Source organism: Herpailurus yagouaroundi, unplaced genomic scaffold, assembly GCF_014898765.1.
Source record: "Herpailurus yagouaroundi ecotype Mexico unplaced genomic scaffold, PumYag 188, whole genome shotgun sequence".
NCBI classification, from domain to species: Eukaryota; Metazoa; Chordata; class Mammalia; order Carnivora; family Felidae; genus Herpailurus; species Herpailurus yagouaroundi.
The window spans coordinates 40,052,266-40,076,027 of NW_024412419.1; the positions used below are offsets into that span (position 1 = coordinate 40,052,266).

Sequence of the window (23,762 nt, forward strand, 5' to 3'; positions counted from 1 at the left end):
ACGGACCGCGAGATCGTGACCTGGCTGAAGTCGGACGCTTAACCGACTGCGCCACCCAGGCGCCCCAAGAAATTCTTTACATTTTAAATTAATCAGCTTTCGTATATCTAAGAAGGAGCTAATATTCAAAATATATCTAAAAAAAAGTATAAAACTCAACACTAAAAACCAAAACAATTCAATTGAAAAAAATGGGCAAGGACCTGAATAGGCATTTTTCCAAAGAAGACATACAGATGGACAGCAGACACATGAAAAGATGCTAAACATAACTCATCATCAGGGAAATGCAAATCAAAACCACGATGAGATAACACCTCACACCAATCAAAATGGCTAGTATCAAAAAGGTAAGAAATAACAAGTGTTAGAGAGGATGTGGAGAAAAGGGAACCCTTGTGCACTGTTGGTGGGAATCCAAATTGATGCAGCCACTGTAGAGAAGAGTATGGAGGTTCCTGAAAAATGTAAAAATAGAACTACCATACAACCCAGAAATTCCACTTCTGGGTATTTACCCAAAGAATACAAAAACACTAATTTGAGAAGATATATGCACTCCTATGTTTACTGCAGCATTATTTACAATAGGTAAGATAAAAAAGCAACCCAAGTGCCCATCAATAGAACAGATAAAGAAGATGTGGTAATATGCAATGGAATATTACTCAGTCATAAAAAAGGAAGGAATTCTTGCCATTTGTGACACATGGATAGACCTTAAATTAAAGAAGTCAGGTAGAGAAAGGTAAATACCATATGATTTGACTTCTGTGTGGAATCTAAAAAACAAAACAAACAAACAAACAAACAAACAAAAAAACAGAAATAGACCCATAAATATAGAGTTAGTACTAGTGTTTGCCAGATGGGGAGGGCAGTGAGAGAATGAGTGACATAGGGAAAGGGGGTTAAGAGCTACAAATTTAGGCGTATAAAAGAACTAAGTCACAGGGATGAAAAGCGCAACGTAGGAAATACAGTCAATAATATTGTAATAACGTTGCATGGTGACAGTAACAACACTTACAGTGGTGAGCATAGTGTAATGTAGATAAATGTTGAATCACTATGTTGAACACCTGAAACTAATATAACATTGTATATCAACTATAGTTCAATAAAAACTTAATTTATAAATTAGCTTCCTTATTTTTATTTCATGATTTCTATTCTTTTAGTCTCTTTTGCTATCTGAACACACTATATTGGCTTAGGATTTATTTCTTCAATCTTAAAGGTCATTTGGTCCTTTAAAAAATTTTTTTAATGTTTATTTTTGAGAGAGAGAGAGAGAGAGAGAGAGCACGAGTGGGGGAGTGGCGGAAAGAGAGGGAGACAGAGAATCCAAAGCAGGTTCCACACTGTCAGTGCAGAGCCAGACTCGGGGCTCGATCCCACAAACTATGAGATCACGACCTGAGCTGAAATCAAGAGTCCGACGCTTAACTGATTGAGCCACCCAGGGGCCCCCAAAGTCATTTGGTCCTTTTTTGTCAATATTCATCCTCATATTTACATTATTTTAAATTCCTTAAAAATAATTTTATATTTAAATCATGCCGTTACGGTTACCACGTGAGTTCTTAAGCTCTGGTTTTGTCTGGTTTGAGTTTGTTTCAGGCATTTGAACCATAACTCTTTTCCTCCCCTTTCATTTGATTCCTTTACCTGCTTGAAAAGATGACTTCATCTTAATAGCTTTACCTACTTATTCTTAACCTCTACTTTTCACTGTTTTCATAATTAGGAAGCTGGTGAGGAGTTGAAGACTACAGCAAAAACTCTTAACATAAACTGGGAAGACTTCTTTTTTGGCTATGGCTACAGCTGTCTCTCTGCTTTCTCTTAATAGATTTCACATGTCCTTTGACACTGGTCTAGAGACTTAAAAAATAGCAATCAGAGAAACAAATCACCCCTCCAAATGCCTTTCTGCCATGGACAGCTTGCTGGGGGGCACGGATTTAACAGACCCTGTCACTGAGTTTGGGGAGCAGCGTGTCAGGATGAAGCCAGGGAGGCAGTGCCAGAACCACACATTGAGGCTGATGGTGGGAGTACACCAGGGATCATTTTGTGCTGATATTCACGTCCTGGGCCCCATCCTCCTGAGAAACATGTCTTCAGCAAGCAAAGAGCTGTGACGTTCAATCCATAAACACAGGTACGTGAGAAACCTAAGTCCGTTCACTTCCTCTGGCTTACCTTAAATTCCGTCTCTGGCCTCGCAAAAGACTCTAACTGGAGTCGTGGCTGGGGTCCCCACCCATAAGTTGTGTCCAAGAGATGGCTGTGCAGGGTGACTATCTGGTCATCGGTCATCTGAGCCGGGGCTCTGCTATGCTCCTGCTCTGTGCCTGCTAAAGACACGGGCATCTTTTTGAGGCTGACAAGAAGACAAGGGTACCTATGCCTCCAAGACCTAAAGATCCACTCCCTTCCTGGCCATTTCTTCCCTTTCCTCTGCTTCCTTTCCCGCAGGCTTTTTGGGCTTAGGGATGATCCTTCCGTCATTTGAAATTTCTTCAAGGCCCCGTGTTTATGCCTGTGAATTTCTCCTTCCTGTTAGAATCCATGGCAGACTTGTGGGATAATTCTGGTTCTACTCCAGAACAAGACAAGGAAGTGAGTGATTCAATATCTCTATACCCCAAAGCATAAGAGACTGTTGAGAACTGAGAGCAAACTGAGGGTTGATGGGGGGTGGGAGGGAGGAGAGGGTGGGTGATGGGTATTGAGGAGGGCATCTTTTGGGATGAGCACTGGGTGTTGTATGGAAACCAATTTGACAATAAATTTCATATATAAATAAAAAAAAAACCAATATCTCTATACCTAAGTTTTCTCATTTGTAGAACAAGAATAGCAATGGTGTCTATCTGAAAGCATTGTTGCAAGAACAAACATGAAGTGCAAAGACAGTGCCTGGTTACACGTGCAGTAAGCACGTGGCCCATGAGCTAAGAGTGGCTTGTACATTTTTAAATGGTTGGAACAAATCAAAAGAAGGATAACCGTTTATGACATGTGAAAATTACATGAAATTCAAATTTCAGTGTCCATAAGTAAAGTTTTACTGGAATATGGCCATGTGCATTTGCTTATGAACTATCTGTTGCTGCCATTGTACTACACTGGCAGAGTTGAGTCGTTGTGACAGAGGGGGGTGTGGGTCACAAAGCCTGAAGATGTACCAGCTGGCTTTTTATAGAAATTACTTGCTGACCTCTGCATAGACTGAGGCCAGAGAAGGACTATCTTGGGGCAGGTCGGATGAAGCTTACCTCATGTCAGTGACAGGAGCTAGACCAAAAGGTCCTCCTTTCTGTGGGGTCTGGGTCGGAGAGGGTGATCGGGAGCACACATTCCATTCCAGTGTCAGACCATGAAACAAATTCTGAGAATGGAGGAGACAGAAACATAATACCTACCCGTACCCACCCATGCTGGGGGTCCAGGAATATTGGCTCAGCATGTTATCCAGTACCTTGTTTGGGGCACCAAAAAAAGATACGGGGCTAACTGTGCTGCCAAATCCATCTTTAGCTACATATTAAAGCAAGGTCAGAAATAAGCATTCAGGAGATTTAGTATTGTTTTCCTCAATACAACTGACTCTTTGAGTGGGATAATTCTTTGATGCATAGGACTATTCCTGCCCATTAAATGCCAGTAGCCTTCCCAGCCATGCTGATAAGCAAAACAAAAACAAAAACAAAAAAAGTATTAGAGAATTGGCTCCCTCTCATAATTCTCAGTGCCTGCTAAGAGTCGAGAATAAGAGAGGGATTGGGTCCTAGTGTCTCAACCTGCACCTTATGCTGATGTCAGGATGACTGGATGCTTCCAGAGCCCAGGAAGAGCTTGAGCTGCTGGAATATGTACCCAGAAGGGAAAGCACTTCTCTGGTTCTGTGACTCGTTTAGACTTTGAATGCTTTGAACTCAGTGGAAGGGACACAGCATGTCCTCCATGGCCAGGTTTCATTCTCCTTGACTTACCTCTCCTGGCAAGAAATCACTGTCTTGCTTACAAGCAGGGACAAGCGCAATTGGGATCTCCCACCCAAAGCAAAACTTCCTCCTCAGGAGTGCAGGCTGGGTGGAAGATGGCAGCCCCCACCAGATAGCCACACTTACCTGCGACAAATAGCTGGGGGCCAGATGACAAATTCTGAGCTCTCTCAGGAAGGCAGCTCTCTACCCAGGAGCTGGAAAAGAGGGGTAGGAGCCAGTGTTCTTGGCTAAACCAGTCTGGAGTGGGGTTTCCACCTCCCTGACTTGGGAAGATGGAGGCAGGGAGCAAACCTAGGTTCAAATACTACTGACTCTTGCTATTCATACTGAATTCTAGTAGGTTTTCTTGCATAAACATTTCTTCAGTTGCTATCTGCCCTTGGGACCATTTCCAGAGGCTTTCCATGGTTTTGGGGTTTTTTTTAATAATTTTCACCACTTCAGTTGGAAATGGGTCCACTCCAGAAGTCCCTCTTTCAGGTTCTCTCTTTTTGTATCTCAAGCCAGTAAGTGTTAATTGTGGGGGGCCCTTGGGTGGGGAGTGGGAAAGAGGCATAATATCGCAAGTGATATAACCTCCATTTGCCTGAAGGTAATTCTCTGGAGAGAGGGTCTGCCATGAGCTGTTAGTCGCTGACTCCACAGCAGCTAGGGGATGGATGTCCTGCTCAAACAAAGGGGATCTGGGGAGGCCACAGAGAATTCCACCATATAACTTGGGCCAGGCCTAGGGTGAGGTGACTGAAGCAACTAGGATGCAAAATTCAAAGAGGCACCCCCTCTCAGGGTCATCGTGCAAATGTAGACTCAACACCTGAGCATGGGAGCCTTCAGTCTTGTCCCCTGAGTGCCTCATCCTAGTGACCCTGACACCACTCATCCTTTGCTCCCCCTGGTAGACCTACCTGTGACTTTCATCCCAACAATGACTTCTTCTTGAAACACAAGCAATTCCTCACCTTCTGTGCGTCACTAAACACTGTAAATGTTGCGGCGCACAGGTCACTGTATCGTTTTATTTTTATGGTACCTTTTTTCCTCACATCTTGCTCACTTAACAGACCATTGCTCCACAAAGTCAGGAATAGAGTCTGTTATTTTCTGGCATCTGTAGCCCCAAGCCATACTAGGCACTCAATTAACATTGGGTAATGAAACAAAAGACTGAGTGAATAGATGGTGAGTGAATCTAACCAGTCACTCAACTCCTACTTCACAGTAAATCTATAAAATAGATGTTAGAGCCAGAGTCTCCCTTTGAAAGCATCTGATGCAGTATTTCTCAAACTTGAATACTATTTACAACTGCTTTAAACACAAAAAATATCTCATGAAACCCCTGACACTATTTTTGTGGACCCACAGATTCCTTGTTCCAGTTTGAGAAAAACACATAAAAAGTCTTACTCTATGAACACTTCAGTGATTTTTCACAGAAAATAGGAAGATTTGTCATTAGAAATGGTTTAGGAATTTTTTTTGAGATTGTCATCAAAAAGAAAGCAGCAAATTAAAGATTGCTCTTGGAACTCAGCCTCGCACACGTACCCCCAGATCTCACCCAAGCCCCTCATTTTAACTAAGCTTCATAGGGCAGGGGAACCAGGGTCTGCATTTTAGCTCTGATAATTTTTAGCTTTTTGGAGATGGGCAAGTCACTTGACCTATAAAAGCCTCCTTTTCTCCATCCATATAGCAGTAATAATGACATTGATATTATAAGGTTGTCATGGGCATTGAGTTAGAAAACCTAGGAAAGTGTTTTGGAATACACACTGGGCCGTACACACTGTAGTTTGTTAGTGTGTAGAAAAATCTCACTCTTCCTCCTGTGTGTCTCCTTTGCTCTCCCACAACTACCATACTCACAGCACTTCTGACACTGGACGTGTGTAAAAGTTTGTCCCCTCCAAGCAGTACTCTGTGACACCAGCTGTGTCCTTTAATTTAACTCCATTCTGACACTATCTGCCTGGAGATAGTGTTGAGTCCCACAGGTTGAGGGCTCAGTCCCACAAAACTGCCCTCACCCCACTTCAGATGCCAATCTCTAGTCCAAGTTCTCACCTGTGCTTCTCACCAATGGGCTATAAATCAGAGATTCCCATGACCCTCTTTTGGGGATCCATTAGTCTGTTAGAGCAGCTCACAGAACCGGGGAAATAGTTTACTTACTGTTTACCAGCTTATTATAAAAGGGTATGATAAAGGATACAGATGAACGTCCAGATGGGACAGATGCATAGGGCCAGGAAAGGAGTGCGGAGCTCCCATGCCCTCTCCAGGCACACTATTCTCCTGTCACCTCCATGTGTTCACCAATCTGGAAGCAACCCGAATGCTGTATTTTTGAGATTTTATGGAGGCTTAATCACATAGGCATGATCAATCATTACTTCCATTTCCAGCCCCTCTCTCTCTCTGGAAGATGGAGAATGGGGCTGAAAATTCCAAGCTTCTTTTTTTAAATTTTTAAAAAATGTTTATTTTATTTTTGAGACAGAGAGAGACAGAACATGAGCAGGAGAGGGGCAGAGAAAGAGGGAGACACAGAATCTGAAACAGGCTCCAGGCTCTGAGCTGTCAGCACAGAGCCTGAAGTGGGGCTCAAACCCACAAACCATGAGATCATAACAGGCTCAACCGAATGAGCCACCCAGGTGCCCCCAAAATTCCAAGCTTCTAACTGTGGCTTGGTCTTTCTGGTGACCCTAACAAGTCCCTAACAAGGAGTCCATCAAGAGTCATCGCATTAGAACAAAAGACATTCCTATCACCCAGGAATCCCAAGAAATTTTGGAGAAACCAGGGTCAAAGACCAAATATTGGAACAAATGATGCTCCTAGTGTTCTTATCACTTAGGCAATTAAAAGGGTTTTAGGAGCCCTGTGCCAGAAAGCAGGGGCAGAGACTAATATACATATTTTCTATTGTCTCAGAGTTAGTATTGCTCATGGGCCAAGCATGTCACAGAAAGCTTCTGACCTTTCCGTGAACACTTTGCCAGACACTATGGAGGTGGGGGTAGGGTTTGCCACATGATCTGAACAGGATGGAGGACCTGCTGTCCCTGTGTCATGTTGCTGGCAGGTCGAGATGCTACTGCTTCTTCAGCCAGGAAGGAGGCTTCCTCAAGGTGATGTTCTCTTCTCTGCTTTGTTCACTGCCTTTTGAACACATACCTGGACTTCATGGGGGCAGCATGTGCCCATGTGGCTGGAGGGCCACAACACTTGCAAAGCACAGCATGCATTTACCTCCAGACCCCATTGTGAACCTGGCCCCAGCTCATAGTGTAGCTTTCTTGGACAGGGATTCCAAACCTCAGTTGTCCCATAGACCAGAAAACTCTTTTCCAGGAGAACCGGACCCTTATGGGTAGGGAAAGAAGAGCCAGGCTATCCCAGACCCTCCTGCTCATGTTGGCTGCCCTTGACTAGTCTAACATCTTTTTTAGCAGCAAACTATAGCTGTCATTGTCTCCTACTCCTAATACCCCAGCCTCTGGGCCACAGTCACAGCTGCTGCAGGACTCTGAAAAAGTTGCAAACTAATTCAACCTTTAACCCTTCAGCAGCGAAATGCTGTTCTAAGTTAGGGGATCTCAAAAATTGCCTGTCAGCCACATGCTCAATTTGAAAGTCTCTCCAGGGTCTAGACTCGGGGGGAGGGGCGTTCTGTCTGATCTCAAGGTGAGTTGCACGGTGTGTTTTCCAAAAAGACCTCACTCACACTCAAATAACTCAACATCACCAATAATGGAGCCCATTGCCATGATGTGTGCTATAGATTGAATGTTGGTATGCACCTACCCCATCCCCAATTCATACATTTAAGCCTAATCCCCATTGTGATAGTATTTGGAAGTGAGGCTTTTGGGAGGCAATTAGGTCCTGAGAGTGAACCCTCATGAACGAGAGTAGTGCTCGTATAAGAAAAGGCCCCAGGGAGCTCCCTCTACCTTCCTGCAATGTAAGGTTATAAGGAGAATAAGGCCATCTATGAACCAGGAAGAAGTTCTCACCAGACACTGAATCCTCCCGTTACCTTGATCTTAGACTTCCTAGCCTCCAGGTTACTCTCCTTCCCACAACTCTTCTTTAATGCCTATGTCATGGTTTCTCCAGTTTCTGCTTCTTCTCTAACTCCCTCTTTGCTTCTTTCTCTAGCTTCAATTGCTTGCTCCACCCATGAAGGGAATGTCCTACAGAGTTCCTTTGTCTTCTCTTCCATCTATACTTTTTCACTTGACAATCTCACATAATATTGGGAACTATAGGCATTTGTGGCCACAGAAAGAAAGAAGCCCTATGTACCATAGAGTAGGCAAGAAGGGCAATTTAAATCTTGTTCACCCTAAGCCAGGGCTTGATAAGTCCCTTTATAAAGGTTACTATAAAGTAAATGACAAACATTCATCTCATGGACATGAACTGAGTTGTAAAATCACAGTAATTTGCTGAAAATAACAGGATCAAATACTTTGTTTCTGAAACTTTGAATTAAGTTATTTGCTAATTTATATTAAAAGGCAAATACCTTGTTCTGAGTAAAAGACAATATATTGGTGACACCATGAAAATAGAATTTAAAAAATACTAATTATTTCACAAGCATGTATTGCCTCCATAGCAAAATTTAGTATGTATCTGTGTGGTGTATAATTATTTATATCATCTGCCCATAACAGCAACCTCCTTCATCTAGGAAACTATATCCTTGCACCCCAGCCATGAGTCTGCTTCTGGCCACTAATGAGGGTAGGTGGCACAAGTTGGGAATTGATTTCTAAGGCATTGTGATTGGGCCAGCAATGGGCACATGATCTGGACAGAGTTTTTCTGTGGGATTTTTCTCATTAGAACTTGGAAAACAGCCCTATTTCCTCTCTGGTTGCATTCTCCCAAGATGTAAAGCTGGGACTGCCCACAGTTACATCCCCTCAACCAATGAGCAGCCAGTCCAAGAGAACAAAGCCAACTTAATTATTATTATTATTATTTTGCTTAAAATATATGTAGTTTATTGTATGTCAGTTACACCCTTTTTTAATTAATGTGTTTTCAAGTTAGTTAACATACAGTGTAGTCTTGGCTTCAGGAGTGGAACCCAGTGATTCACCTCTTACATATGATACCCAGTGCTTATCCTGAAAAGTGCTGTCCTTAATGCCTGTCACCCATTTAAACCCCACCACCCCCCTTCCAGCAATGCTCAGTTTGTTCTCTGTATTTAAGAGTCTTTTACAGTTTGCCTTCCTCTCTGATGGTATCTTATTTTTTCCTTGCCTTCCCCTATGTTCATCTGAGTTTCCCAAATTCCACATATGAGTGAAATCACGTATCTGTCTTTCTCTGACTTATTTAGCTTAGCATAATTCTCTCCAGTTCCATCCATGTTGTTGAAAAAACAAATTTCATTTTTTTCATCACCGAGTAGTATTCCATTGTATATATATATACCACATCTTCTTTATCCATTCATCAGTTGATGGACATTGGGCTTTTTCCACAATTTGACTATTGTTGATATCACAGCTATGAACATTGGGGTGCATGTGCCCCTTTGAATTAGTCTTTTTGTATTCTTTGGATAAATTCCTAGTAGTGTATTTCTGGGTCAATGAGTAGTTCTATTTTTAATTATTTGAGGAACCTCCATACTGTTTTCCAGAGTGGCTGCACCAGTTTGCATTCCCACCAACAGTGCAAAAGAGTTCCTCTTTTTCCACATCCTTGCCAACATCTGTTGTTTCTTGAGTTGTTCATTTTAGCCATTCTGACAGGTGTGAGGTGATATCTCATTGTGGTTTTGATTTGTATTTCCCTGATGATGAGTGACGTTGAACATCTTTTCATGTGTCTGTTTGCCATCTGGATATCTTCACAAAGCCAACTTTATGACTCAGTGGATCAGATAATACCTCAATTCATGATGGATAGTTTGGGTTGCCTAGTATCTCGTGTTTAAGACTCAGTCTCTACCAGGGTCTAAATTCAGCCTTGTTCTGAGAATTAGTGTCCTGGGAGCTTGTGGTTTCATGGAGGGTGGGGGTGGGGGTGGGGGTGTTTTGGACTCTCTTCTCTAAAGAGGCACAGGCTGTCCTGTGTACAAAAGAGGTTCTTGTACCAAAGGCTAATTGAAAATCTTCCCTAACATGGTTTTGTTGCCATATAAACCAGGATAATAATGACTAACATGGTTTTCACTTCTACTATCTCAGTTAAGCTTCACGACAATTTGGTGAAGTAGGTCTTATGATCTCCATTTAATCAGAGAGGAAAACTAAGACACTGTTCTAAAGTTAAATGCCTTGCTCTAGTTTACATGGCTCACAGGTGGTGACAGCTGGACTCAGACTCCCAACTGCAACACTGTCCCTCACCCACCCAAAATAGCTACCTAAAGGCATGTTTACATCACCAGCCTCTGGCATCTTCTCAATGCACAGAGCCAAATTAGATTTATCTAGCTTTGGCCAAGGGTAAGGGCATGGAGTGGGGTGGGTAAAAGCAGGATACCAATAGGTCTCAGTATGGGCTGATTTTGTTGAACTCCAAAGGATCACATTCACGAAGGTGATGACTACATTATAATATATATGGAAGTATATATGGGTAAACTTACATCATGTCTAAAATTTGCTTTAAAATGGCCGGGTGGGGGTGAGGGGTGCACCTGACTGGCTCAGTTTGTAGAGCATGCAACTCTTGATCTTGGTCATGAATTCAAGTCCCATGTTGAGCGTGGAGCCTACTTTAAAAATTAAATTAAACACTTAGATCAAATCAAATCAAATCAAATTAAACAGCCAGAAAGTGAGAAATCAGTAACGTAATAAGATTGGCCATGTGTTGATAATTGTTGAAGTTGAGTGATGAAAATATAACTTATTATACTATGTTCGCCACATAATAAAAAGTAAAAAGTGTGCTAAAGTTACCCAGATAGACATTCTGGGCCAAAACACACCTTAACAAGTTTAAAAAATAGAATCTATACAATGCTCTCAGATCACAATGGAATTGAATTAGAAATCAGTAACAGAAAGATAGCTGGAAAATCACAAAATACTTGGAGATTAAACAACACACTTTTAAATAACACATGGATCAACTGATGGGCATTGAAGAGGGCACTTGCTGGGATGAACACTGGGTATTGTGTGTAAGCGATGAATCATGGGAATCTACTCCTGAAGTCAAGAGCACACTGTATACACTGTATGTTAGCTAACTTGACAATAAGTTACATTTAAAAAAAAATAAAGAAAAATAACACATAGGTCAAAAAAGGACTCTCGGGGCACCTGGGTGGCGCAGTCGTTAAGCGTCCGACTTCAGCCAGGTCACGATCTCGCGGTCCGTGAGTTCGAGCCCCGCGTCGGGCTCTGGGCTGATGGCTCGGAGCCTGGAGCCTGTTTCCGATTCTGTGTCTCCCTCTCTCTCTGCCCCTTCCCTGTTCATGCTCTGTCTCTGTCTGTCCCATAAATAAATAAAAACGTTGAAAAAAATTTAAAAAAAAAGGACTCTCAAGATACATTAAAACTAATTTGAACTAATTGAAATAATAAGCTGGACTTCATCAAAATTGAAAATGTTCTGTTCTTATGTTCTGTGAAAGACAATGTCAAGGGATGAGAAGACAGCCAGACTGAAGAAAATATTTGCAAAAGATATTTCAGGTAAATAAATATACAAAGAACTCTTAAAAATTCAACATTAAGAAAATGAACCCAATTAAAAAATGGGCCAAAGACCTGAATAGACACATCATCAATGAAATATAGATGACAAATAAGCATATGAAAGGTTCAACATCATGTCATGACAGAATTGCAAATTAAAACAACAATGAGAGGGGCGCCTGGGTGGCGCAGTCGGTTAAGCGCCCGACTTCAGCCAGGTCATGATCTCGCGGTCCGTGAGTTCGAGCCCCGCGTCGGGCTCTGGGCTGATGGCTCAGAGCCTGGAGCTTGTTTCCGATTCTGTGTCTCCCTCTCTCTCTGCCCCTCCCCCGTTCATGCTCTGTCTCTCTCTGTCCCAAAAATAAATAAATGTTGAAAAAAAAATAAATAAAACAACAATGAGATACCACTATGCACCTATCAGAATGAACAAAATCCAGAACACTGACAATGCCAAATGTTGACAAGGATGTGGAGTAGCCAGAACTCTCATTCATTGCTGGTGGGAATGCAAACTGGTACAGCCACTTTGGAAGACAGTTTGGAAGCTTTCTTACAAAACTAAACCTACTCTTACCATACAATCCAGCAATAGCACCCCTAGGTTTCTACCCAAAGGAACTGAAAACTTACATTCACACAAAACCCTGCATGTAGATGTGTATAACAGCTTTATACACAGTTGCCAAAACCTGGAAGCAACCGAGATGTCTTTCAGTGGTAAACGGATAAATAAAGTGTGGTTCATTCAGACAATGAAATTATTTAGCACTAAAATAGATGAGCTATCAAACCGTGAAAAGATATGGAAGAACCTTAAATGCAGATTACTAAGTGAAGGAAGCCAGTCTGAGAAGGCTGCATTCTGTACAGTTCCAAGTATATGATGTTCCAGGAAAGGCCAAATTAGGGGAAGAGTAAAAAGATCAGGGGTTGCAATGCGATGCAGGGGAGCAGTGTGAGAAAGATGAACAGGCAGAGGACAGAGGACTTTTAGGGCAATGAGGCTATTCTGTATGATACTACAACAGTGGATACATGTCACTATACATTTGTCAAAACCTATAGAATGGACAACATCAAGGGTGAATCCTGATATAAGCTATGGACTTTGGGTGATAATAATGAGTCAATATAGTTTCTTTAATTGCTACAAATGTACCACTCTGGTGCAGGATACGGAGAGTAGGGGGTGCTGTGGGTGTGTGGGGATGGGTTTATATGGAAACCTTGTGTGTGTGTGTGTGTGTGTGTGTGTGTGTGTGTTTACACATACATTAGCTTATGCAAGTGATAATCCACTTTTAAGAGGGCTGAGGTAGGAAAGAGGAAACTACATAATCAAACAAATGTAATGGTGTGTATAAGTCTCAGTTGGCTAAATTTCTTTTCTTTTTTTTTTAAAGGCCTAGGTTTTTTCTTTTAATGTTTATTTTATTTATTTGTTTGTTTATTATTTCGAGAGAGAGAGAGAGAGAAAGAGTGAGCTGGGAAGGGGCAGAAAGAGTTGGAGAGAATCCCAAGCAGGCTCTGCACTGTCAGCACAGAGCTCTGAGGCAGGGCTTGAGCTCACAAACCATGAGATTATGACCTGAGCTGAAATCAAGAGTCAGATGCTCGGCCAGCTGAGCCACCCAGGTGCCCCTAAATTTATTCTCTTTAAGTCAATTTAATTCTGGCTCCAAGACCTAGTCCTTTCTACAAGATCCCTTGGGGCACTGTTGAGCTCCCCGCACAGGGGTGCTCTGGCACTCCAGAATGCTGGTACGGAGCCCTGAGAATCAGAGAAGGGTCCTTACTCTCCAGTTTAGAACAGTTGCCACTATCCTCATTGTTCGGGCCTGCAGTGTTTCCAGATATGGTACCTTTTGGTTTGAAGGTCACTTGTGGGATCTTTTCTGAGGTTGGGAATGCCCTACTGGAGTCTCAGCCTCCCTCTTTCCCATACTCAGTCATCCTCCTGAGGCCTGGCTACCACCTCATGGAACGTGGAGCAGAGTGAGAGTGACCAAAGCTCAAGGCTCCCAGACCTCTTCCTTCCTGTTCAGTTTGGGGGGTTGGGGAGGGGTCCCCTGCCTGATTCCCAGAGGCCCTGCCCCTCGTGCATCCTCATCATAGTCCCTTGGTGACCTCTGCTGTGACAGCAAATAGGCCTCTCTTAAGACTGTCTCTGCCTCAGGAACAGCCAAGTGCAGCAGGACCCCTCAGCTTGGCCGCCTGGGCAAACCAGGAAGGGACAAGATGGAAAGGGGTGTGGTCGAAGGGGAAGAAGGAAACAATTGCTTCCACTTTTGCAGTAGACAACAGGCCAGAGGAGAGCCAGGTCGGTCCTGCGGGTGCTGCTGAGTTCCTTTAGCCCCTCCTCCCGATGCTCTCTGGATCTCCCTGTGTCAATTCTGGCAAGGCCCTCACCTCGCAGGCCTGCCTCCCAACGATGGCACTTGTGTCTGGTCCTTCCCCCTGCCCCGGGGCCTCTGTTCTTCTTCCTTTGCCTTAAGGTGTAATTGTGACTCATCTGCTGTCTCCACCGCTAGATCGCACACTCCTATGGGCATCTCAGGGAGCCAGGGAGCCAAGTCTTGTAGCCTGCATGTAGAGGATGATGTAACAGTGTGTGGGGAGGGCATCCTGCCTCTTTTTGCCCAGCTCTGCCACGAGAGAGCGGGGGGGGGGAGCAAACCCAATCTTCTCTTCTCAAATTTCCTCACCTTGCAGCTGCCCAGGAGGCCCTGGGCCCCGAGAGCAGAGATGAGTGGTCCCCCTGCCACTGCCGCCCTGCCAGCCTCTCCCCACTAGACCCACTCTGTGAAATTCCCTATCCCCACCCCTCCCCCACACACCAAGAGCAGCAGGAGCCATGGGCTGCAGAGAAAGAGGTGTCCTCAGGCTACTGAAACTCCAGCCTCCCAGAGCTTTCTGCGGCCATACCTACCTGCAGATGCACTTCTGCAGATGGCCTACCTGGGGTTGCCAGCCAAATGTGGCCCCATCAGCGCTCAGGGAGTGATGATACCTGAGACCTTACCTGCTCTTCTGCAGAATTCCTGCACCTGGTATTCCTGAAGGCCTCCTGAGTATGTGGCTCCAGGCCCGCAGCCAAGGAGACATAGACAGAGAGAGGTATGTGTTCTGCCCGCAGGGAGACTTCACTCAGATTCTGGGGGCCAGGCCTGATGGGAAACAGTTACAGACACATTAACTGCATGGGTTGTTAATTCCTGGGTCAGTGGGACCAGCCTGATCTGCTCCTTCCATCCCACCCGACGCACCCTTCTAGCTTCCAACAGGATGCTCCAGGGCAGGTCTCCCACCATGAGTCCCCAGATTCACCTGCTCCTTTATCTCTTTGCTCTTTCGCTCGTCCCCAGTGATGACGCGCGTGTTTGAAATCAATGCAGTGTTTCTCACGCTTGCACCACTGCAGCGATTTTTCCCATACGTGCCTTCCTATGATGTGCTAATTTTTCCTGACCACGTCTGGCTTTTATTTCTTGTTACCTATCACAAACAGAGGAGCTGTACAAATAAATACATAGGTATCCAGCAGCCAAAGTCACCAAGGGTAGAGAAGAGAAAGTTGAGATGGCACAGAGGTGGTATTTTAGGCCGGGCAGGCAGCTCTGAAAGTGGCAGTAGTCTATAGTCCATTGTCGAGAACTCAGTCACAAGGCGCCAACCCAAGGGCAAATGGCCTGGGACATGTAGTGTCGTTGCAGAAGCAACTGTATTGATGGCCACTTAGCCTGACTCTGCCTTCCTCACGAGAAAAACACTAGAGTAGGTGTCAGAGTCCCAGGTTAGAGTCATTCTTTCAATCTCTTACTCCGAACCTCGATCCCCTCCTTTGAAGGATGGGAGAAATAATACCAGCCTTGCCCATCTCATTGGGTATTTTCAGGGACAAGTAGCATCAGGATGTTGTTCGTGAAAATTCTTGCTCAACTGAACTCTAAAGGGCTAAGCCAAAGTTCACTGCTACTTCTGCAAAGCATTTGGGGGAATCCGAGCATTCGAAGTTCTCAGCTGCATCTACCCAGATATCCCCATCATGAGTCTCAGAATCCGATACTGCCCTGGCAGGCCCCTCACTGTGGAAGGCCATACAGAAGGCCATGGGGGCTGAGAATCCAGTATCCTCTGATGCTCCGTGATTACAATTAAGTCCACAGCTGGAGTCTGGTCTTCTGTTCTGTCTGCCCTCTGGCTGCAGGAGATTAGAGTCTCCTTAAATACTGCCGAGGAGGTGCCCTGGCTTTCACATTTCACCTTGAGTTGGTGAGTGACCCCCTGTGCTGGCCAATTTCTCTCTTCAATAATTTCAATGCTCTCGGCAACAGTCATCCAATTCCATAGTCCTTCCAGTCACCCTCTCCCTCCAGTGCTGGGTTCGTTGGATCTGCTGGTGTATTCCCTTCTACTGGCATGGCATCCCAGATCACCACTGGTGAAAATTTTAACAGTTGTGTGGCTACAGCATGCCAGGGACTATCTGTATTCCACCAACCACTAGTACTGAGGTCCTCGCTGCCAGCTAGCCAACAAACGATTCACTTCCCAGATTCCTTTTTATTTTTTTTAAATGTTTATTTTTGAGAGAGAGAGAGCGTGCACAAACGCATGAGCAGGGGAGGGGGAGAGAGAGAGAGAGAGGGAGACACAGAATTCAAAGCAGGCTCCAGGCTCTGAGTTGTCAGTGCAGGGCCCGATGTAGGGCTTGAACCCTCAAACTGAGAGATCATGACCTGAGCTGAAGTCGGATGCTTAACCAATGGAGCCATCCAGGCACCCACCCCTGCCAGATTCCTTTTTAGAGTTAGCTTCCTAGGACCACCCCCAGCACCAATTACCCTAGAATAAATTCCCATTCTGACAGGGAGAGCTGCAACTGTCTACCCACACAAAGGGTTTTTTGGAAAGTATTTGTGGGAAGTGCAACTGTAAAGGAATGGGGAAGGTAGGACAGACAGACAAAGAAGCCAGCCTGTAATGTGGTTGCAGCTGAGGCCTTAGCACATCCTAGGAGGAGTTCTGGAGCTGGAATGATCCTTCAGAATTATTCCAAACTGAAGCAAGGGAGTCTGACCTTTGGATTCCTGCATCAGCCGGTCTCTAGCTACGGTCTGCTCCTGCACAGAGGGCAGTTTCCCACAGCCAGGGAAATTCCCATTGCAGAATGACCAGCCACCAGTATCCCCAGCATTTGGGAGGGAGGTGCATCCCATAGAGAGGAAATATGGGGAAGCACCACAGTATCCACTAAAGCGAGGCTCTTGACCCGGTCTTCATACGGCTGTAGCCATAGAGCTCACACCACTTTCTACAGCAACATTCCCTTCTGATGACCAAAAGACCATGCAGGTTAGCATTTCTCTCTTTTTATTTAACTTCTGTACTCTCTGGAGGAGAGGGGCTCAGGAAGATGTGGCTGGCTGTTCCCCCATACCCCTTTGAACCATGGGAAGTTAGGTGAGGTTGTCCCAGGACCTCCATGTCCCTGGCATCCCAATGCCCCATTTTTACTCTATGGCTCCCACTGCATGAGAGCATGAGACATTCCTGTGAGGTACCAGAGTTTTGGAGGGAGCTCCTCTGCTCTCAGATCTTCCCTGGACAGTTAGACTATTTTTTTCCACTCATTTGGATCCAACCTTGGTGGGAAATGATACCCTCTCCTCTGAGACTCCCACCAGTCTCAGTTCTCTTGCTTCTCTCCCGGTGCCTCTGTTCCATAGGCCAAAGGGAATCTCCATCTCCCCTTGAGTGTGTGCAGGGGTGGGGGGCATATTGGTTAATAGTTTAAAACACCTCTCTCCATGGCTTTCCCATTATTTCCTAAGTGGTATCGGTCATTAAATTGCTGGACTTTCTTCAGACTCACAAGAAGAGCAAGGTGCTGGCCACACAGTGATTTATTGAAGCATCCTATGAAAATGCAATTCCTTTTATTATACAGGAAGCTATGCAAATGGATATTGATTAATATACCTTTTTATTTGAAATGAACATTAGATTTTATTGTTATGTAGCATGCATTTCTTTACCATAACTGAGTTCTATTTAAAAAACAATTACAACAACACTCAGGATTCTGGAATGTGGATCTGGCAAGTGAAAATCTAAGAAAAAGTCATTTCATCTTATTCCAGTGATTGCTTCAGAGGAAACAGAGACAAGTGAACTGGTACATAACCAGGACAGAAAGAGGGGTTTGGGGGGAGGACAGAAGGGGGTTCTACAGTCTGTAAACAAACTGTGGGATGCCCTGCTGCCTGCTGTCAGAGGCAGAGTTTACTAAGGCCATGTTATCACACTGCTGCATGTTTTTGTTCTCTCTCTCCTCTTGCACAAAGAGAGGAAATATTCAAGAGAGAGACAAAGAGGAAATGAGAAAGGCGGTAGTGGACCCCTAGCTGCATCCCCACTGGAGCTGTATATAGGCAGTTAAATGTCTGTGCTCCTGGAGAGGAAGCAGATCTTGAAGTTAAGCTCCCAGAAGGAATTGTGAAGCTTCCCTCCAGCTACTGAAAGCTGGAGAGATGTATATTCCTCAAAATTTATCATACATTTTATTTTTATGCTTTCTTTTTTTTAAGCTTATTTATTTATTTTGAGAGAGAGAGAGAGAGAGAGAGAGAGAGAGAGCTGATGAGGGGCAGAGAGGGAGGGAGGGAGAGAATCCCAAGCAGGCTCCACATTGTCAGCACAGAGTCAGACTCGGGGCTTGAACTCACAAACCATGAGATGATGACCTGAGCTGAAATCAAGAGTCGGACTCTTAACCAATTGAGCCACCCAGGTGCCTCCATATATTTTATTTTAATTATAAAAGTGACACATGTTCAGTCTAGGAAACATGGAACGTATAGATAAATATGAAGAAGAAAAGAAAAATTAATAACTATTCAGAGATAAACACTATTATAATTTCCTTCTGTTTCATTACATATACACACACACTCTTTTTATCTTAACATAATTGAGAATATTCTATAGATACATTATTTTGGTCTTTTCCCCTTTGTACATTATATCCTGAGAATTTTACAATTCCTTGCTTTGTTTTGTTTTGACTTTAGAGAGAGAGAGAGAGAGAACACGTTCATGAGTGGGGAGGGGCAGAAGGAGAGAGAGAGAATCCCAAGCAGGTTCCACACTCAGCACAGAGCCCAACACAGGGCTAGATCCCACAACCTTGGGACCATGACCTAAGCCAAAATCAAGAGTCAGAGGCTGAACTGACTGAGCCAACCAGGCACCCTGTTAATTGCTTTAAAATAGCATTTTTCATGACCATATGATATTCCATCTTGTAAAGTCACCATAATTTATTTAACCATCCTCTTGTCGGACTTTTAAGCACTTTTTTCTCCTGTTATAAACAGCACAGCAGTGATCATTTGTTTGCATCCACTTATCATGGGTCTTTAGGAGTAGAAATCCTACCTCAAAGAGCAGGACTTTCTAAACAGCTTTTGATGCACGCGTGGCCAGGGGCCCATCAGGCAAGTCTCCACCCGCCATAACTCCAACTGTAGACAGTTTAGATTGTTTCCTACATGTAATGTGAGCCCCATTCAAATCAAAGGATGCCATTTTTCAGTATCTTGAATATTCTGAAATAGTTCTAGAGTGTGCTGGTTATCAATTTCTTGCTTTTCAGCTCCAGATTCACCCTTTTTGACTGCTCTGTGAAAATGGGGGTGAGACTTTGAAACATTTTTCCCTTCCCAACTGGCATTAAAGCTTGATCAGTAGAGGGCTCTAGAGAGACATCGCAGAAGGAAAGAATTTTGCTTCTGGGTCCCGTGTTCTTGTTCGACAGGTTCCCGCAGCAGAACAGCCTCTCCAGCCCCCAGGCTCTTGCAGCACCCGGAGCCTGGCACCTTCTGCTGGCCCCACACCGCTGGCAGTTTTGTAGCAGAGCACCTCCAGTGACACCTCCCCATGTGCAGGTTCAAGATCTGCTTCCTTCAAGATCAGCTTGAAGATCTGATTCCTCTCCAGGAGCTTTCCCCAGCATACTAGGGGGTTGATTCCTGGCAAGTTCTGCTGCATCTCAGCATCTCAGCAACCCTGCCATCCTGTGCACCAGGCAGCCCTAGGGCCAGCAGCTGCTCCCTGTATCTACTGTTTCCACATTCTTTAGAGTGCCTTTGCTTCCCTCCAGCCAACCCCTTGTTACTCCAATCCACTATTGCAGTTAATAATTTGTTATATTAAACCTTCCCTGTTCAACTTGCTGTGTGGTTTCTCTTTTCTGATTGGACCTTGACTGATCCAGGGGCGAGACTGTCCTCATCTCTCTCATGGGTGATGCAGCCTAATCCCTCAAGCCAACTCGGATCTCAGCTCTGCCAGCCCCAAATAGCCTATGTTGCAGTATTAAGTAATTGAAACTCTGACTTAAATTTCCTTTGGAGCTTTCAGGTTGAAAGCCTTATTGACATTGAATTCAGTGTAGCCACTACTGAACTATTGCTTATCTTTTCTGATGGCGTCTATGCAGCAGCCACCAGTTCAGTCAATTACTTCTCCATTTCTTCTCTCCTTCTCTCTGTTGATGTCTCTCCATTCCCCTCTCTCCATTTCAGGCATCTAATCCTCTTTGCACAACGATGCATTCTGGCTGTCACCAAGTAATTATCTCTGCATATTGCTCCTCTACACAAAACCAGTGGCATCTGGGTTAACAGTCCCCAGCCATGACCCTGCGTGATTACTAACCTTGTAAACTAATGAAGATCATTTATTTTCCCTTTCCTGTTCGAATGCAGAGCTACCAGCAAATGAGGCTCCCTGACTTGTTGGGTATACAAGAGACACCAAGGATAATAGCTATTCTGCTCTGTTGAGCATTAAAAACAAAAACAAAAACTCAGTTGAAGGGTATCTGAACTGCTATTGAGTCATAAGAAATTCCTCCTCCTCTGCTTGCTGGAAATCACACACATCCTTCAAGATCCAAATCACATGTCTCAGTAATGCTTTCTCTGAATTTATCGGTAGGAATGAATCCCCTCTCTCCTCTGTGCCCCTATCATGTTTATCCCTTGGCTACATAGCAGATCACAGTTTGTCTGGGTTACAGTCAAGTTTCCCATTAGATTGTGCATTCTACTAGGAAGGTACCATGTTTTCTTCATTTTTGTGTTAAATCACTAGTGCCTCATTAACCAATGCTGCATTGTTACAGTGCCAGTAACAGAACTGATACTAAGTGATAAACAGGCAGAGGACAAAAACAACCAGAAAAAGATGAACTCAGACAAGTCTGTTCTCAAACTTAAGGTTACATCGGAATCCCAAGGTGGGGGTAGAGAGGGTGGAGGTAAGGGTGCTGGGAGAGAAGGGCTTGTTAAAATGCAGATTCCTGGGCCCCACCCATAGACTTTCTAATGCCATGGGTCGGGGGGGGGGGGGGATCCTAAATCTGCATTTATAACACGTTTCCAGGTGATGTTACAGCAGCTGGTCAGGGACCACATTTTGAGAACCACTAAGCTAGCTCGCACCCATCTTTCGCACTATTCCCTCCAAATGTGCTTCTGTAACGCTCAGATTAGCCCCAGGTGTGGGAAGACTTCCAAGGTGCACTTTTCCCTAGGGAGGTACCTGTCACAGAACCACGGATTCTTGACACAGAAGCTTTAATCAGAGAAACTTCAGAGTTTTCTCTTAATTCCAACTTTGTGTCCCAAACAGGAATCCTCTTCCCCATCCAAGTGGTCCTTTGCACTTGAAACTTCTCCCTCTGTAATAGTCCACTGTCCTAGTCCCCTCATTGACTACCTCTGAGTTGGACATGAACAGCTTTCACCTCCCCCGGCTGCCTCTGACCAGCTCAGGACCGAAGATGATGTCCGCTGGCCGGCACCAGGGACTGTCGCCTGTGAAGGGGGCTCTTCTGGGAACCTCTCTTGTTTTGAAAATTCTCACCCACCTGTTCCTGATTCATGCTACCCCACCCCCTTCATAGGTCCTAAGCATTCGAACAGTCCGGGTTTGGGTTTAACTTGGGGACCTCACTTAATTCTCATCCCTAGCAAAGAGCCAAAACCTACTGAAGGCAGAGGGGGCTTCCAAACCTCCCGCCTCCTCCCCACCTGCAGCTGTGGCTTTCCTCGGGCTCTCTCCGCCCGCTCCCCCAGGGGGCGCACCCGCCCCAGGCCGATCCCGGGGGAGTCCCCTTCCCTGGGCCGCGCACCGCAAGCCTCTTTTCGCCTGGACCGCCCTAGCTGGGAGAGAAATTGGGTCGCCCAGGCTTGCTTCTCAGTGGGACGGACCGTGGGGCTCAGGCACTGGGGGCGGGGCCTCTGCCTGGGTTGGGGGTCGGATTGCTGGGTCCCGCTCGGACGCTAAATTCCTGCGCGACCTGGGGCAAGGTATTCACCGTCCCTAAAACCTCAGGAAATTGCAGGATTAGTGTGACGATTTAACAAGAAGCTGCATTTAAAGCACTTACCACCAGCTTGGTACATAACAGTGTTCTAAATGGAAGTTGCTATTATTAAGTTTGGATCCATTAACTTCCATCTGAGTTGAGTATTTTCTCATCTGATGGAGGGATGTTTGCAGGAAAGAGCCAGGGCACAGGATTCTGCAATTAGAGGGAAGGTGTGGGTAGATGAGGAGGGGCTTGGGTGAGGGAGGAAGCAAGAAGAATTCTGGGAATACTATGCCACTTGCTTTATAGACTCTGTGAATGTAATTCTCCCAGTAAAGCAAAGAAAGTACAAGAAAACCATCCCTACTGTAGAGATAGTGAGTGGGGTGTAGGTAGGTTACATAACCTGCCCACAGTTAGCACGACAAAGAGCTGGGATTTGAACCCCGGAGTTGAAAAGCTTTTTTTTGTTATCCAGTGGAAGCCAGGGCACCTGGGGAAGGGCAAAGGAGACTCAGCAAGAGCACTTGGGTCTTGGAGGACACGGTCCCCAGAGGGCTGCTTCCCAAGGGCAGCCCGAATTGGCCTGTCCCACAATCAGCCCAGCAAGCCACTTGTACTCTGCCCCTGAATTTGTATTTCAGCCCTCCTAATTACAAACAGTTAAGTCATTTGAGGCAAAATTTAAGTCTGGTACCAGCCTGCCTTGGTTTGCATCCCAGCCCAGCCACTGACCAGCTCTGACGCTTGAGGCAAGTGACTCAACTGTTCTGGGCCTCAGTGCCCTTATCTGGAAAATGGGAGAATAATAATACTTGCCTCCTACGGCTGTCAGGAGCTTAAGTGGGTTATATTTGTGAGGCCCTTAGCACCGTGTCTGGCATAGAGGTAGCACGGGTCGGGATTATGGAGTGGATCTGACTTGTCAAAGATTGCTTTGGCTTGGCTTTGCTACTAGTCAGCCTGGCAACTCAAGGAGTCATCTCCCGTCTCTGATCAGCAGTTTCCTCCTCTGTAAGGTAGTGTTCTACCCTCTTGACATGTTCAGTCAAGCACTGCTCATGACCACCCTGGGAGAGAAGGGCTAATATTATCACAATGGGGACACTGAGGCTCAGAGAGGTGCAGCGATGTGCCCAACATCGTGGAGCTAGGAGGGGCAAAGCTGGGAATCAGAATCCCTTTTTTCAGACGTAATCCCATAATGAAGTCCTGTGGGTGAAGCAGCTCAGTGCAGTTTGGCTCAGGGTGGGGGAGGTAGGGAAGGGCCTAGAACATCTGCCTCCTGCTCACTCCTCCCACAGCAACTCTGTGGGCCCTCTGGATCAGGAGATCACTGATCACTTTCCCACTGCCTGTTATTTTATTAGCCACACATGTGTGCCTTCCTCATCTCCCTGCTCATTGTAGACATCTGCCTCCAGGACGGAATACCCACTCCAGAATCTCTACTTTTCTTGAGATAATCTTTCCATCTGGAGGGCTCTGGCTTTCTGCCCCACCCATTTGACTAATAATTAGATTCCCTAATATTGAGAGCTTACTCTCTGCTAGACACTTTAGAAAAAAATCCTTTGAAACATTAGCTCATTTAGGCTTCGGGACAACCCTATGAGGTTGGAATTATTTTTGTCTCTATTTTACAGATTTTTCTACACAGCATGCTGTTTC

At 45.0% G+C, this 23,762-nt stretch overlaps 1 long non-coding RNA gene across 1 annotated transcript; it reads left to right on the forward strand.

Moving 5' to 3' along the window:
* Positions 1–1,993: 1,993 nt before the first annotated feature.
* On the forward strand, positions 1,994–19,947 carry LOC121044599 (uncharacterized). The gene is made up of 2 exons (XR_005797383.1): positions 1,994–2,167; positions 19,530–19,947. It is a non-coding gene; the product is annotated as an uncharacterized LOC121044599 (long non-coding RNA).
* The last annotated feature ends 3,815 nt before the right edge of the window (positions 19,948–23,762 follow it).